This window comes from Amblyomma mixtum, chromosome 10 (genome assembly GCF_055824585.1).
Source record: "Amblyomma mixtum isolate Tamu chromosome 10, ASM5582458v1, whole genome shotgun sequence".
In the NCBI taxonomy this organism is placed as follows: Eukaryota; Metazoa; Arthropoda; class Arachnida; order Ixodida; family Ixodidae; genus Amblyomma; species Amblyomma mixtum.
This window is the reverse complement of record NC_143021.1, coordinates 64966338-64978877: the sequence shown is the minus strand read 5'-3', so window position 1 is coordinate 64978877 and position 12540 is coordinate 64966338. Positions and strand designations below refer to the sequence as shown.

General features: G+C 47.1%; 1 non-coding gene across 1 annotated transcript; it reads right to left on the bottom strand.

The window, feature by feature from the left end:
• Positions 1-3667: 3667 nt before the first annotated feature.
• Positions 3668-3739, bottom strand: TRNAT-CGU (transfer RNA threonine (anticodon CGU)). The gene has a single exon. It is a non-coding gene; the product is annotated as a tRNA-Thr (tRNA).
• Positions 3740-12540: the final 8801 nt, after the last annotated feature.

The following is a 12540-nucleotide window of genomic DNA, read 5'->3' as shown; positions in this document are numbered from 1 at the left end:
GGGTTTTCATAAGCGCCGACTGCATCAAGCCAACCAGGACAGAAGACTACACGCATTCAACGTGCTAATCAGGCGAGCGGTAGAATTCGCATCAGACATTTGGTATCCTCATCATGCCGATCTTATTAACTTGCTAGAATCTTTACTAAAAAAAGCACCCCGCCGCGGTGGCTCAGTGGTTACGGCGCTCGGCTGCTGGCCCGAAAGACGCGGGTTCGATCCCCGCCGAGGCGGCTGAATTTCGATGGAGGCGAAATTCTAGAGGCCCGTGTACTGTGCGATGTCAGTGCACGTTAAAGAACTCCAGGTGGTAAAAATTTCCGGAGCCCTTAACTGCGGCGTCCCTCATAGCCTGAGTCGTTTTGGGACGCTAAACCCACACAAACGAAATCAAATAAAAAAAAACAAAGCTGCTCGACTAATCTTTTCCCAATACTCTCGGAATGAAATTAATCTCCTGCCACTGGTCATGCGCAGAAAATTCAGCCGTTTATCTTTTCTTCATGCACTCTACCACACCAACACGCCATTTTGCACGTTCACATTCTGCCGGCACCGCACACATCGGCTCGTGTAGATCGTATCAAGAAGACGAAACCCATTTTCGCTCGAACAGAACGATACAAATATCCACCTTTGGTCCTGGCTACTGAAGAGTGTAATTCGCTGCCTTCTAGTGTTGCTGTTACCGCTTAAAGGGATGCTGAAAGGTTTCCCAGAAAAATTGAGTGGAGAGATGCACGTTACAGTTTTCCACCCTCGGAATTCGAATTTCTCGTCGAAATTATGCAAAGGAAAGCGCAAACCTATTTTATTTTGGCGAGAAGTGCAGCAGCAGACTCGCGCGCCTCGTTGCCGCCTGTGATTGGTTGGGCGCCTCGTGACGTCAACAATGGCGCTGGCTCGGTCGGCTCGGCCGCCGCCGCTGCACATGAACAGCGGCGCTCGGCGGTTCGAGGTTGTTATTTTGCTTCTTATACGACGATGGAACGCATCGAAGATTACCCGGAGTATCTTGGCGTCATCCCCTACATGTTAGAACCGATTGCAAAGAGCAACCTCTCCAAGAAAGAAACGATGCTTGCGCAAGCCGTGATTTTGACTCGAACGAAAGCGAAGTGTCAGCATCTCCACGTGTTGGAAATGACTTTAGTAAGTATACTTTTCTTGCCAAACTACATTCAAAGATACAATGGATAAATTTTGAGGCGAGCAAATGCAGTATAGCACTGCCCGACGTAATTTTCCTAATACAATGTAAGCGGTATGCGATCGTCGGCATTTTTGTCTTGCCGCTTGTCAGTGCTGCCGCAAATCTGCTTGTAATGCACAAAGATCATTGGAATGCGCAAGAAGTTATCAGGCTCTTTTTGCACGCAAATTTTATGCTTGCACCACTTCATAGTAGCTGCATGCCAGCTCGATTAATAACATACAAGTTCGGAGCGCTTTGCGACAAAACTCGTCTAGGTGACAAACGTGCGCCTTCCGTTTTGCGTGCCAAGATGGGAGCTAGCAGTAAATTAAAATCCTTGTTTAGGTGAGTTGGTTTATGCTACAAGTCCTTGTAAGAATACTTTCATCCGTTTGCGCCGCCTTTATCGTACTTGTTCTCAGATCCAGCGGAAAGGGATTTTTTCACTAACTACATGGACTCGTACTGCAACCGGGCAGGACGAATCGCAAGGCTGGCTGTAGCACACTTGGCGCACAATTATATAGTATTATTATTAATGTATGAAGCCATGCGGCAGTCGGCAATTCTTTACGACTACATGCGTTATTAGAAATGTATTCCTGGCAGTTGGGTGATGTCATTGTAAGCACTCTACTTCCAAAACAGGTGTTTTTCCGTCCGCTGCATTCCAGTGTATAATGAAGAAGACTGCTGGTGCTGCCAAGAAATTAATGAAATTATCAGAAAACAGACGGTATTGCACCGGGTTTCAGTCGAGCTTACTGTTGACAGGCCCAGTGAATGCATTGTCGACAGGCTCTGGTAATAGTTCAATCATGAAAATGGCCAGAGCATAGCACTGTTGCCTTTGACGGCTTGAAATCCCTTCGCTTCACAGCAGCGACTCACTTCGCAGAGAGCGTCTTTTTTTGAGGGAAATAATGAAAGACCACATCGTCGCGGCCGCGGATGTTCGTGCAGCCGAGGGCTGCGCAGAACGCCGGCATGATGGGTCCACCGCTTCATTCGATGCTGCACACCTTTCTGTACCTCACCACAAACATAAAATCACACAAATAAAGAAACACACGGCAGCTCGAAGCAGCTTATGATGGCACGCACGCAGAAACAAGCACGGCCGCGGAGGCTGTAAAGCGACGGATCACCGATGTTTACGTCACCACTCCGCGTTTCCGGTTTTGGCTCGCATCGTCAGGGTCATCAGCAGCGCTCGGCGGACCGCGGGGGGCGGAGCTACCGCGTAATTTTAAACGGTGATTACGTCGCTCCGAAGTTATGAATCTGTAAAAAAATTTTACTCGCATGATTTATAAAGTTCCCACATCCACATGTGAGCATTTTAACGAATTCGAAAAACTCTTCAGCTTCCCTGTAAGGATCATCATTTCAAACAGCTCTCTTTTTTTAGAAAATTCCAACACAGAATGATGTGGGTTTTTATCGCTTTGTGGTTCACTATTTTTTTTTTCGTTTCTGTGGGTGTGTTTGTGTGTGTGTGTGTGTGTGTGTGTGTGTGTGTGTGTGCTGGCCGTTACATAACGCGAAATGTTAGATGCCATGTTTCGTAGCTTCCGAAGGTCGAATTTTCGTTCTTTTCTGAACTCCATGGTTTGGTTTATGGGGTTTAACGTCCCAAAGCGACTAAGGCTATGAGAGACGCCGTAGTGGAGGGCTCCGGAAATTTCGACCACCTGGGGTTCTTTAACGTGCACTGACATCGCACAGTACACGGGCCTCTAGAATTTCTCCTCCAAAGAAATTCCAGCCGCCGCGGCCGGGATCGAACCCGCGTCTTTTGGGTCAGCAGCCGAGCACCGTAACCGCTGAGCCACCGCGGCGGCTCTGAACTCCTTCATTTGCCTACCTTGATATACGTGAAAATTTTCAAGTACGTGTTCCTGGCCAATTTCTTCTTTCCCTCATTAATTTGCACTTTACTTCTTAACTTCATTATTTCTGTTGTCATCCCTTTGTACTTTGTGTTGTATATTTGTTAAGTTTTCTTTGATGAATCACATGTAATGGCGACATGGGCCTTTTGAGTACTAGAATAAATAAATAAATCTGTTGTGCGGCGATATCTTCAATTCCTCTCTTCCTCTTACACCTAACTCATAAATGGGCCGCCTCCCCTTCACTAATTTTTTCCGCTCCCTCTTAACATTGTGTGGTCGCTACAACGCACCTTTCCGAGAACCTCCACATCCTGCAAGGTAATATATATATATATATATATATATATATATATATATATATATATATATATATATATATATATATATATTCTGTTGGCTTCTGTCATATATATATATATGACAGAAGCCAACAGCCACAGAAACCAAGGGGCAGAGGGGAATTTTTTTTTAAATTCATTTATTTATTTTATGGTGTTGATCAATTTAGAATATTACTGAATATGTAATCGCTTAAAACTAATTGATTAGAAAAGCAGAAGAAAAAACAACCACGTGCCGCCGGTGGGATTCGAACCCACGACCTCCGAATTACGCGTCCGGTGCTCTACCTCTGAGCTACGGCGACGGCTGTCAAACCTTCTGCTTTCGGGGGTATTTATGTTTACAAGTAACCTAACCTTGAGAGTGTTCATCAGCGCCACCCACGTTCATAAGCGGCGGACGTGGAACGTCCTGAGTTACCGCAGGTGTGACGTAGAACGTCATCGAACGGAGAGGGTGGAAGCTGCGTGAGAACCCTCTTATGCTTCCTATGGCGTCAAGGCTGCCAGAACCGAGGCCCTCGCTAAGCAATTAAGCAAACAAGGGAAGGGGTTTGAGGAGCTCGTTATAAATATGACAGAAGCCAACAGCCACAGAAACCAAGGGGCACAGGGGATTTTTTTTTTAATTCATTTATTTATTTTATGGTGTTGATCAATTTAGAATATTACTGAATCGCTTAAAACTAATTGATTAGAAAAGCAGAAGAAAAAACAACCACGTGCCGCCGGTGGGATCCGAACCCACGACCTCCGAATTACGCGTCCGGTGCTCTACCTCTGAGCTACGGCGACTTTTTTTTTTCTTTATTACCGACTTGGCCGGGCAGACATAACAAAAATACAATGACATGACAATAAAAGCACAGGTCAGTTTCTAGCTAGTGCACGATGATAAAATGGGTTAAATGATTTTAGTTGGTCGAGGACATACAGCCACTCAGGCTGAGGAGCTTGCTGTCCGAAAACTTCCTGAGTATACATGATGCTCTAAATGAAATACTGATGAGTCGGATTCACAACAACATGTTCATGCCTGACATCCATTCGCGTACGCCATAGGCTGTGCATGCAGAGCAACATTAGCAGGTCGCAAGGCACTTCACCTGGCTCTGCACATGGTAGGAAGCGTATTCCAAAAGGAGTCAGGGGGAAATCTTTTTTCAGTGTGCGCTTCAACACATCCCAAAGAAAAATAGCGTCATGAAAGTCGAGAAAGATATGTTCTATAGTTTCCGCTTTCTTGCAAATAAGACACTCTACTGACCAAGGTACAAAAAGGCCTTTGCTTTGCAACCATGGCTTCACTGGGAGGGTTCCAGTATGCAATTGAAAAAAGAAAGACCGCACTGAAGCCTTCACCGGCATTCTTTTGACTCTTTTTAGAACATCCCTTTCGGGACCCAGAAGATATGCACTGCGATAAACAGGCACTGGCAGAAACACATCAAGCAGGTCCTTGTACATCTTTTTCCTTGTTACAATGGTTAGGTATTCATCAAAAAATTTTGACCGAAGAATACGGACTGCTGCAACAACTTCTTGCAAAAAAGCACTTAACCCACTCCGCCCTGCAGACATGGATGACACAACATAATCAGGCAGTGATTCTGACAATGGCACTTGTATAACAGTTCGCAGAAAATCATTATCTTGACGCAAGAAAAAGAATCTAGTGACTATCTGTCTCAGAAATAAATTTGATAACCCTAGCCCCCCGTTGCGCACCTTGTGGAACAGATTGCATCGGCTGGTACGTTCCCATGTTGACGCCCAAATAAATGTTGCAAACACTCTGTGCAACCTTTGCACTGAAGTCCTTGGCAAAGTTAACGCTTGCAGAACGTAAAAAATCCTCGCTATTAAAAACATGTTGCACACCGTAGCTCTTGCAAACATGGAAAAGTTGTGACCGCCCCATATGCTTGTCTGAGCTTTGACTCGTTCGGTTTCATGGGCCCAATATTCTTTGCTTTCTCTGTAGTTGGTTAGCGGCACGCCGAGGTACTTTACTGGCGTGTCTACCCACTTCATTCGACAGAATACTTCTGGCGTGGCCTGCCACTTTCCATGCCAAAAACCAAAACATTTCTCCCAGCTTATCGCACAGCCACTTGCATCACAAAAATTTACGGCTTTCCTGGTCTCTGCAGAGCACTGCTATATCATCTGCATATGCCAATATCTTCACTTCAGTATGACAAAAGGCGTAACCTCGAATGTTTTGCGTAGTTAACAGCTTTAAACAAAAGGGCTCCAGGTAAAGTGCAAAAAGCAGTGGAGAAAGAGGGCAACCCTGCCTCACTGACGACAAGACAGGAATACTATTACTCAGGCGGTTATTAATTATGAACCTTGATGTACAGCCATCATAAACCATTTTCACGCCATCAGTGATGATACATCCCAAATTCACATGTTCCAAAAGCACGAACAAAATTTCATGCACAACTTTATCAAACGCCTTATGCAGGTCCAGTTGCATCATGGCGACACGACCCTCCGTTGCATCACAGCATTCAAGGACACTCCTAGCTACGTGTATGTTAGTAAAAATGGATCTGTCTTTTATGCCGCAGGTCTGGTGTGGGCCAACAAGGGTTTTAATTACTGTTTGGAGTCGTCCGGCTAGCACTTTCATATAAATTTTGTAGTCTACGTTAGTTAAGCTTATTGGGCGGTAACACTCAACTGACTGCAACCTACTAGGGTCGTCCGATTTTGGGATCAACACCACGTGGGAAGTTCGAAAAGACGGCGGAGTTAACTTTCTTTCGTAACACTCGCTTATTACGCGCTGCAATGCTATTGCCATTTCTGTTTTCAAAGCCTTGTAAAGTGCGGCACCGAGGCCGTCCGGCCCAGGCGACTTGTTTAAGCTCAGCTGCTGTATTGCAGCTTCGATTTCTGCTGCCGTTATGGGCTCCTCAAGTACCTGCGCCAGGTCATCCTCGACTCTTGGCATTAGCGACAGGAATGCAGTTTTGTAATGTTCAACATCAGGCGTTTTAAGGCTGAACAAGTTTTGGTAATATTCCAGAAAAGCCCTTTCAATCACCTCAGATTCGGAAGTTACGTCATTGCGATAACAAATTTCCTTTATCTCTTTCGAAACTGCATACTGTTTTTCGTCGCTGAGCGCCCTTTTTGTGGGCGTCTCCCCAAGCCAAAATCTTTCACTGAGCGCCCTTATCACAGCACCTCGATATTTCGTTTTATCTATTAGTTCAAGCTTTGTTTTGGTCTGTTTTATTTCTTGTCTGTACAACCCCGGCTTGACGCCTTCCATGCTGAGCATGAAATCAAGCTCGGTACGAAGTTCCTTTTCTTGCTGTTTTTCTTTAGGCTTTAAAACACATGCTCTTTCTATAGCGGCCACTTTCACGTCGCATTTAAATTGTTCCCATGTTTGTATAAAGTCTGTCTCTTTTTCTAACAAGCTTTTGACTGAGTCTTTTAGTTTCTTGCTAAACTCGTCATCCTCCAACAATGAGTCATTAAATTTCCATAATTCCCAACTAAACTTGACAGTCCTTTTCCTCTCGCCAAGTGTGATCACGACTAAAGAATGATCTCTGAAGCTGGCGTGCACAGTCTGGTACTGGGAACACAAGGGCACAACCTCAGAAGAAACATAAATTCTGTCCAGCCTTGCGTGACTAACGCCTTGGAAATGCGTGTACTGTGCTTGTTCTGAACCTTGCATTATAATGCCAATGTCTTCCAATTCTGCCTCATTAATTATCTCAGACAGCAGCTCGGCACTCGTGTTCTGCAGGGTTTTGTTCGTTGTTCTATCTTCAGGTCTACACACACAGTTAAAATCTCCAAGCAGTAGTACACGCTTTTCTGTCAGCAGGAAAGGTTGAACACGGCGAAAAAAGGCATCTCGTTCGGGAATTCTATTAGGTGCATATACACACACAGCTCTCCACTCTACACCAGAAAAGTAAAAATCGCATGCTACAATCCGGCCACTCTCACAGGAAAATACAGTTTCCACGGCGACTTTGCCGTTTAGAGTTAGAATCAGACACCCTCCCGACTTTCCTTCTGCATGGCACACGCAAACACTGAACTGTGCACGGTAAATTTCTGCCATCGCATCTGTCGACTCTTCGCTTTCAATTTTTGTCTCTTGAACAGCCAACAGATCGATTTCGTTTTCGAACAAGAGACGTTTAAGCTGATTTTGCCTTCTTCGCGCAGAAAGACCTCTCACGTTCAGTGTGGCAATACGCAAGCTAGATGTTAGTTGAGACGCCATCTAAATGGTTGGGATTCGCGGCTCTCGAAGTGACATCGGTTTGCAGCTCACCTCATCAAAAATCCTTCCAGCTTGCAAAGTACGGCAGTGTCAGCACTGAACCCGATCGAAGACCGGGTTACCAACACGAAGACCCCGCAAGGCACCTCCGCTAAGGCGGAGGGACACCCGACGAAGTCCTACGATCAGGAGGGATGTTCGGCTTGGGCTTGTAGGCCGCACGTCGAACAGGAGGCGCTTTGGGAAGAGGTTCCTCATGGTCCGTCCCGTCGTAGCTCGTCGCCTTGTCATCAGCTTCGTCGTGCGTCCTCTTCGCTGGCAAAGTTGACGCCGCGGGCATCTCCGTGTCAACGTCCTTCTCGTCGGTCGATTCCAAAACCGTCTCAGCTGCACCTACCGCAGCATCATCTGCTTTTCCCGCGTCCGCCTCAGTTCTGGTGTCAGGCACAGGTGGTTCTTCTGAGTTGGCAGCCTCATGTGCCGTGGGAAGCGTTGCTTTTTCTGAGGCTATGCTTTTCGGTACTGCGTCTTCCCGACTCTCACGGGTCGCCTCTACCGCGTCGACTTCGTCCATAATATGCTCCTCAGTAGTATCCCTACGACCAGGACCAGCTACGGTAGCATATGTTCGCACGCACTGGGCGTCGTCGTGGCCGAAGCGACGACAGAGCCCGCAACGTGGCACACGGCACTCCCGACGTATGTGTCCGGTGCCGCGGTACCGGAGGCAGAGCGGAGCTCTGCCAGGAACGTGGACGAGTGCGACGTCCTCTCCAACACGCAGCTGGTGCGGTAAGTCCTCGATGGTAACGCCCACCTTCAGCTTCAATGTCACTGAGCGCGTAGTAGACGACTTGTCGACGCAGCCTTTGACTCTCCACTTGTCCCGAGTTATGTCGGTCACTTTTCCAAAAGCCGCCAGAGCTGCCTTCACGTCGTCATCTTTCACGCCGTGTAGCAGCCAGAACAGCTTCAGCCTGACGCCCTGGTTGCATGGGTCAATGACCACACAGCGGTGGTCCTTGACGTTGAACGCCTCCGCCTGTAGCATTTTGTTTTTTCCTTCATCATTGCAGAATGTCACGGCCCAAACATGATTCATCTGATATGCCCCGAGGGCAACCACTTCCGGCAGCAATGACAGACGCTCAAGAGCGTCACGAAAGTTTTCAACACGGTATGGCCTGGCTTGGACGTCGCCATGCAAAAAAACAGTATGCAAAACGCTCGAACCTGTTGGAAAATGCGGCAAAATCAGCTGGTAGTCCTCGTTCGGTTTGATCGTACTCCTGATACCGCGGCCCGGCTGGGCCGCTAAATCCGCTCCTTGGGAGCCCATGATACACACGTCCGTCACGCTCGGTGGCCGGAAGTCGAATCCCCCTGAGCTACGGCGACGGCTGTCAAACCTTCTGCTTTCGGGGGTATTTATGTTTACAAATAACCTAACCTTGAGAGTGTTCATCAGCGCCACCCACGTTCATAAGCGGCGGACGTGGAACGTCCTTAGTTACCGGAGGTGTGACGTAGAACGTCATCGAACGGAGAGGGTGGAAGCTGCGTGAGAACCCTCTTATGCTTCCTATGGCGTCAAGGCTGCCAGAACCGAGGCCCTCGCTAAGCAATTAAGCAAACAAGGGAAGGGGAATGAGGGGCTCGTTATAAATATGACAGAAGCCAACAGCCACAGAAACCAAGGGGCACAGGGGAATTTTTTTTTAATTAATTTATTTATTTTATGGTGTTGATCAATTTAGAATATTACTGAATATGTAATCGCTTAAAACTAATTGATTAGAAAAGCAGAAGAAAAAACAACCACGTGCCGCCGGTGGGATCCGAACCCACGACCTCCGAATTACGCGTCCGGTGCTCTACCTCTGAGCTACGGCGACGGCTGTCAAACCTTCTGCTTTCGGGGGTATTTATGTTTACAAGTAACCTAACCTTGAGAGTGTTCTTCAGCGCCACCCACGTTCATAAGCGGCGGACGTGGAACGTCCTGAGTTACCGCAGGTGTGACGTAGAACGTCATCGAACGGAGAGGGTGGAAGCTGCGTGAGAACCCTCTTATGCTTTCTATGGCGTCAAGGCTGCCAGAACCGAGCCCCTCGCTAAGCAATTAAGCAAACAAGGGAAGGGGATGAGGGACTCGTTATAAATATGACAGAAGCCAACAGCCACAGAAACCAAGGGGCACAGGGGAATTTTTTTTTTAATTCATTTATTTATCTTATGGTGTTGACAATTTAGAATATTACTGAATATGTAATCGTTTAAAACTAATTGATTAGAAAAGCAGAAGAAAAACAACCACGTGCCGCCGGTGGGATCCGAACCCACGACCTCCGAATTACGCGTCCGGTGCTCTACCTCTGAGCTACGGCGCCGGCTGTCAAACCTTCTGCTTTCGGGGGTATTTATGTTTACAAGTAACCTAACCTTGAGAGTGTTCATCAGCGCCAGCCACGTTCATAAGCGGCAGACATGGAACGTCCTGAGTTACCGCAGGTGTGACGTAGAACGTCATCGAACGGAGAGGGTGGAAGCTGCGTGAGAACCCTCTTATGCTTCCTATGGCGTCAAGGCTGCCAGAACCGAGGCCCTCGCTAAGCAATTAAGCAAACAAGGGAAGGGGAATGAGGGGCTCGTTATAAATATGACAGAAGCCAACAGCCACACAAACCAAGGGGCACAGGGGATTTTTTTTTTAATTCATTTATTTATTTTATGGTGTTGATCAATTTAGAATATTACTGAATTGATTAGAAAAGCAGAAGAAAAAACAACCATATATATATATATATATATATATATATATACATATATATACATATATATATGTATATATATATATATATGTATATATATATATATATGTATATACAGGTTGTCCCAGCTAAATGTAACCACACTTTTAAAAAATGCGAAGTGTCCTAGTCCAGTAAAACCAACTCAGAGTTGTTCATAGCCGTGTGGCCTAGTCTTGAGTATTTTTTTTCGCTCTTCAAAGTTAAATAATTAGTTAAGTTTAATTAGCTAAGTTTTTAATTATTCACTTCAGGAAGACAGTGTCAATGCAAAAGTTTTAGATCACCTCAAAAAACCGCTAGTAGTGCTATTTCCGTCAAGTTACGATTTACGTAGCTTCATTTATTGGCCTTAGAAGAAAGTTGTCACGTGACCAGCTGCTCGCTCACTTCTCTGCCCCGATGTGCACCTAAAGTCTGATCGAGGAGAGGACTTCAGAAAAAATGGATTTTATTCTTTAAGGCGCGTCTTGGGACGTTGAAGTGGCACAGTTGTCATGTGGAAGCTTTTTCTTATTGTGCGGGTTATGGTTAAAGGCCGGTAAAAAAACTACTATACGTAAGTATTACTTTGCTGCAAATGTCTCAGTAAGCTGTTTCTCAAAGCGATCTACAACTTTTCGATTGACACTTTGTTCCTCAAGGCAATAATTAAAAAGTTAGTTAATTAAGCTTCACTAATTATTGAACCTTGAAGAACGAAAAAAATACTGCAGACTAGGTCACGCGACTCTAAACAACCCTCATTTGGTTTCACACGGCTAGGACACCCCGTGTTTTTTAAGAGCTTGGTTGCATTTAGCTGGGACACCCTGTATATATATATATATATTGTAGCGGCCTTTATTGGCAAGAGACGACTGGTTGTTAAGGCCGGTTAGAGCGGGCAAGGGCAGGTCCGGTCCTGGAACAGTTGATGCTTTTGCCGCGCGTCGGTTCTGCTGCTTCAGCTGCCGATCGTCTTCTCGCCTCGCGCCGCGCATCGGTTCTGTTGCTCCGTCTGCTAAGCGTCTTCCTCTTTACATTTGCCCCCGGGGGAAAAAGAGCCATCCTGGCGATTTAGGGAGTCAACAGGACGCAGGGGTCGTAATACGGCTTCAAACGCGAAACGTGAACGGTCTCGCGCCCACGTCGTCGGAGATCGGGTGATGGCGTCACGGGCTCAACGATGTAAGTGACGGGAGAAGTGCGCTCAAGGACACGGTAGGGTCCGTGGTATTTTGGCAGCAACTTGGTAGAGAGACCTGGGGCAGCAGAAGGCACACGGAGCCAAACAAGGGATTGGGGCTGAAAAGTGTCTGTGCCATGGGAGTGGTCGAAACGGTATTTCTGGCGCCCTTGGTCGTCAGACGTGAATGACCGGGCGAGCTGGCGGCACTCTTCAGCGTGTCTGGAGGCTTCAGATACGGTTGTGGATTCCGACGAATCAGGATGGTACGGAAGAATAGTGTCGAGCGGCGAGGATGGTTCACGGCCGTATAGAAGGAAGAATGGTGAGAAACCAGTAGTGCTCTGCGTAGCGGTGTTGTAGGCATATGTGACGAAGGGGAGGACGACGTCCCAGTTAGAATGGTCTGCCGCGACGTACATTGACAACATGTCACCTAATGTTCGATTGAAACGTTCTGTCAAGCCGTTCGTCTGGGGATGATAGGCAGTAGTGGTGCGGCGAGTAATGTTGCATTGCTGCAGAAGAGATGAAACTACGTCTGACAGAAACACCCGCCCACGGTCGCTCAACAGTTCACGCGGGGCTCCGTGCCGAAGTATGAAATGGTGCAAGAGGAAGGCTGCAACATCCCGCGCCGTAGCAGCTGGGAGGGCGGCTGTTTCGGCGTACCGTGTCAGGTGGTCTACAGCGACGATGACCCAGCGGTTTCCTGCAGCAGTGTAGGGAAGTGGTCCATACAGGTCAATGCCAACTCGGTCAAATGGCCTGGATGGGCAAGACAAAGGCTGCATAGGGCCGGTCGAATGGTGATGAGCGAGCTTGCGGCGCTGGCAATCGGGGCAGGAACGGACGAATTTT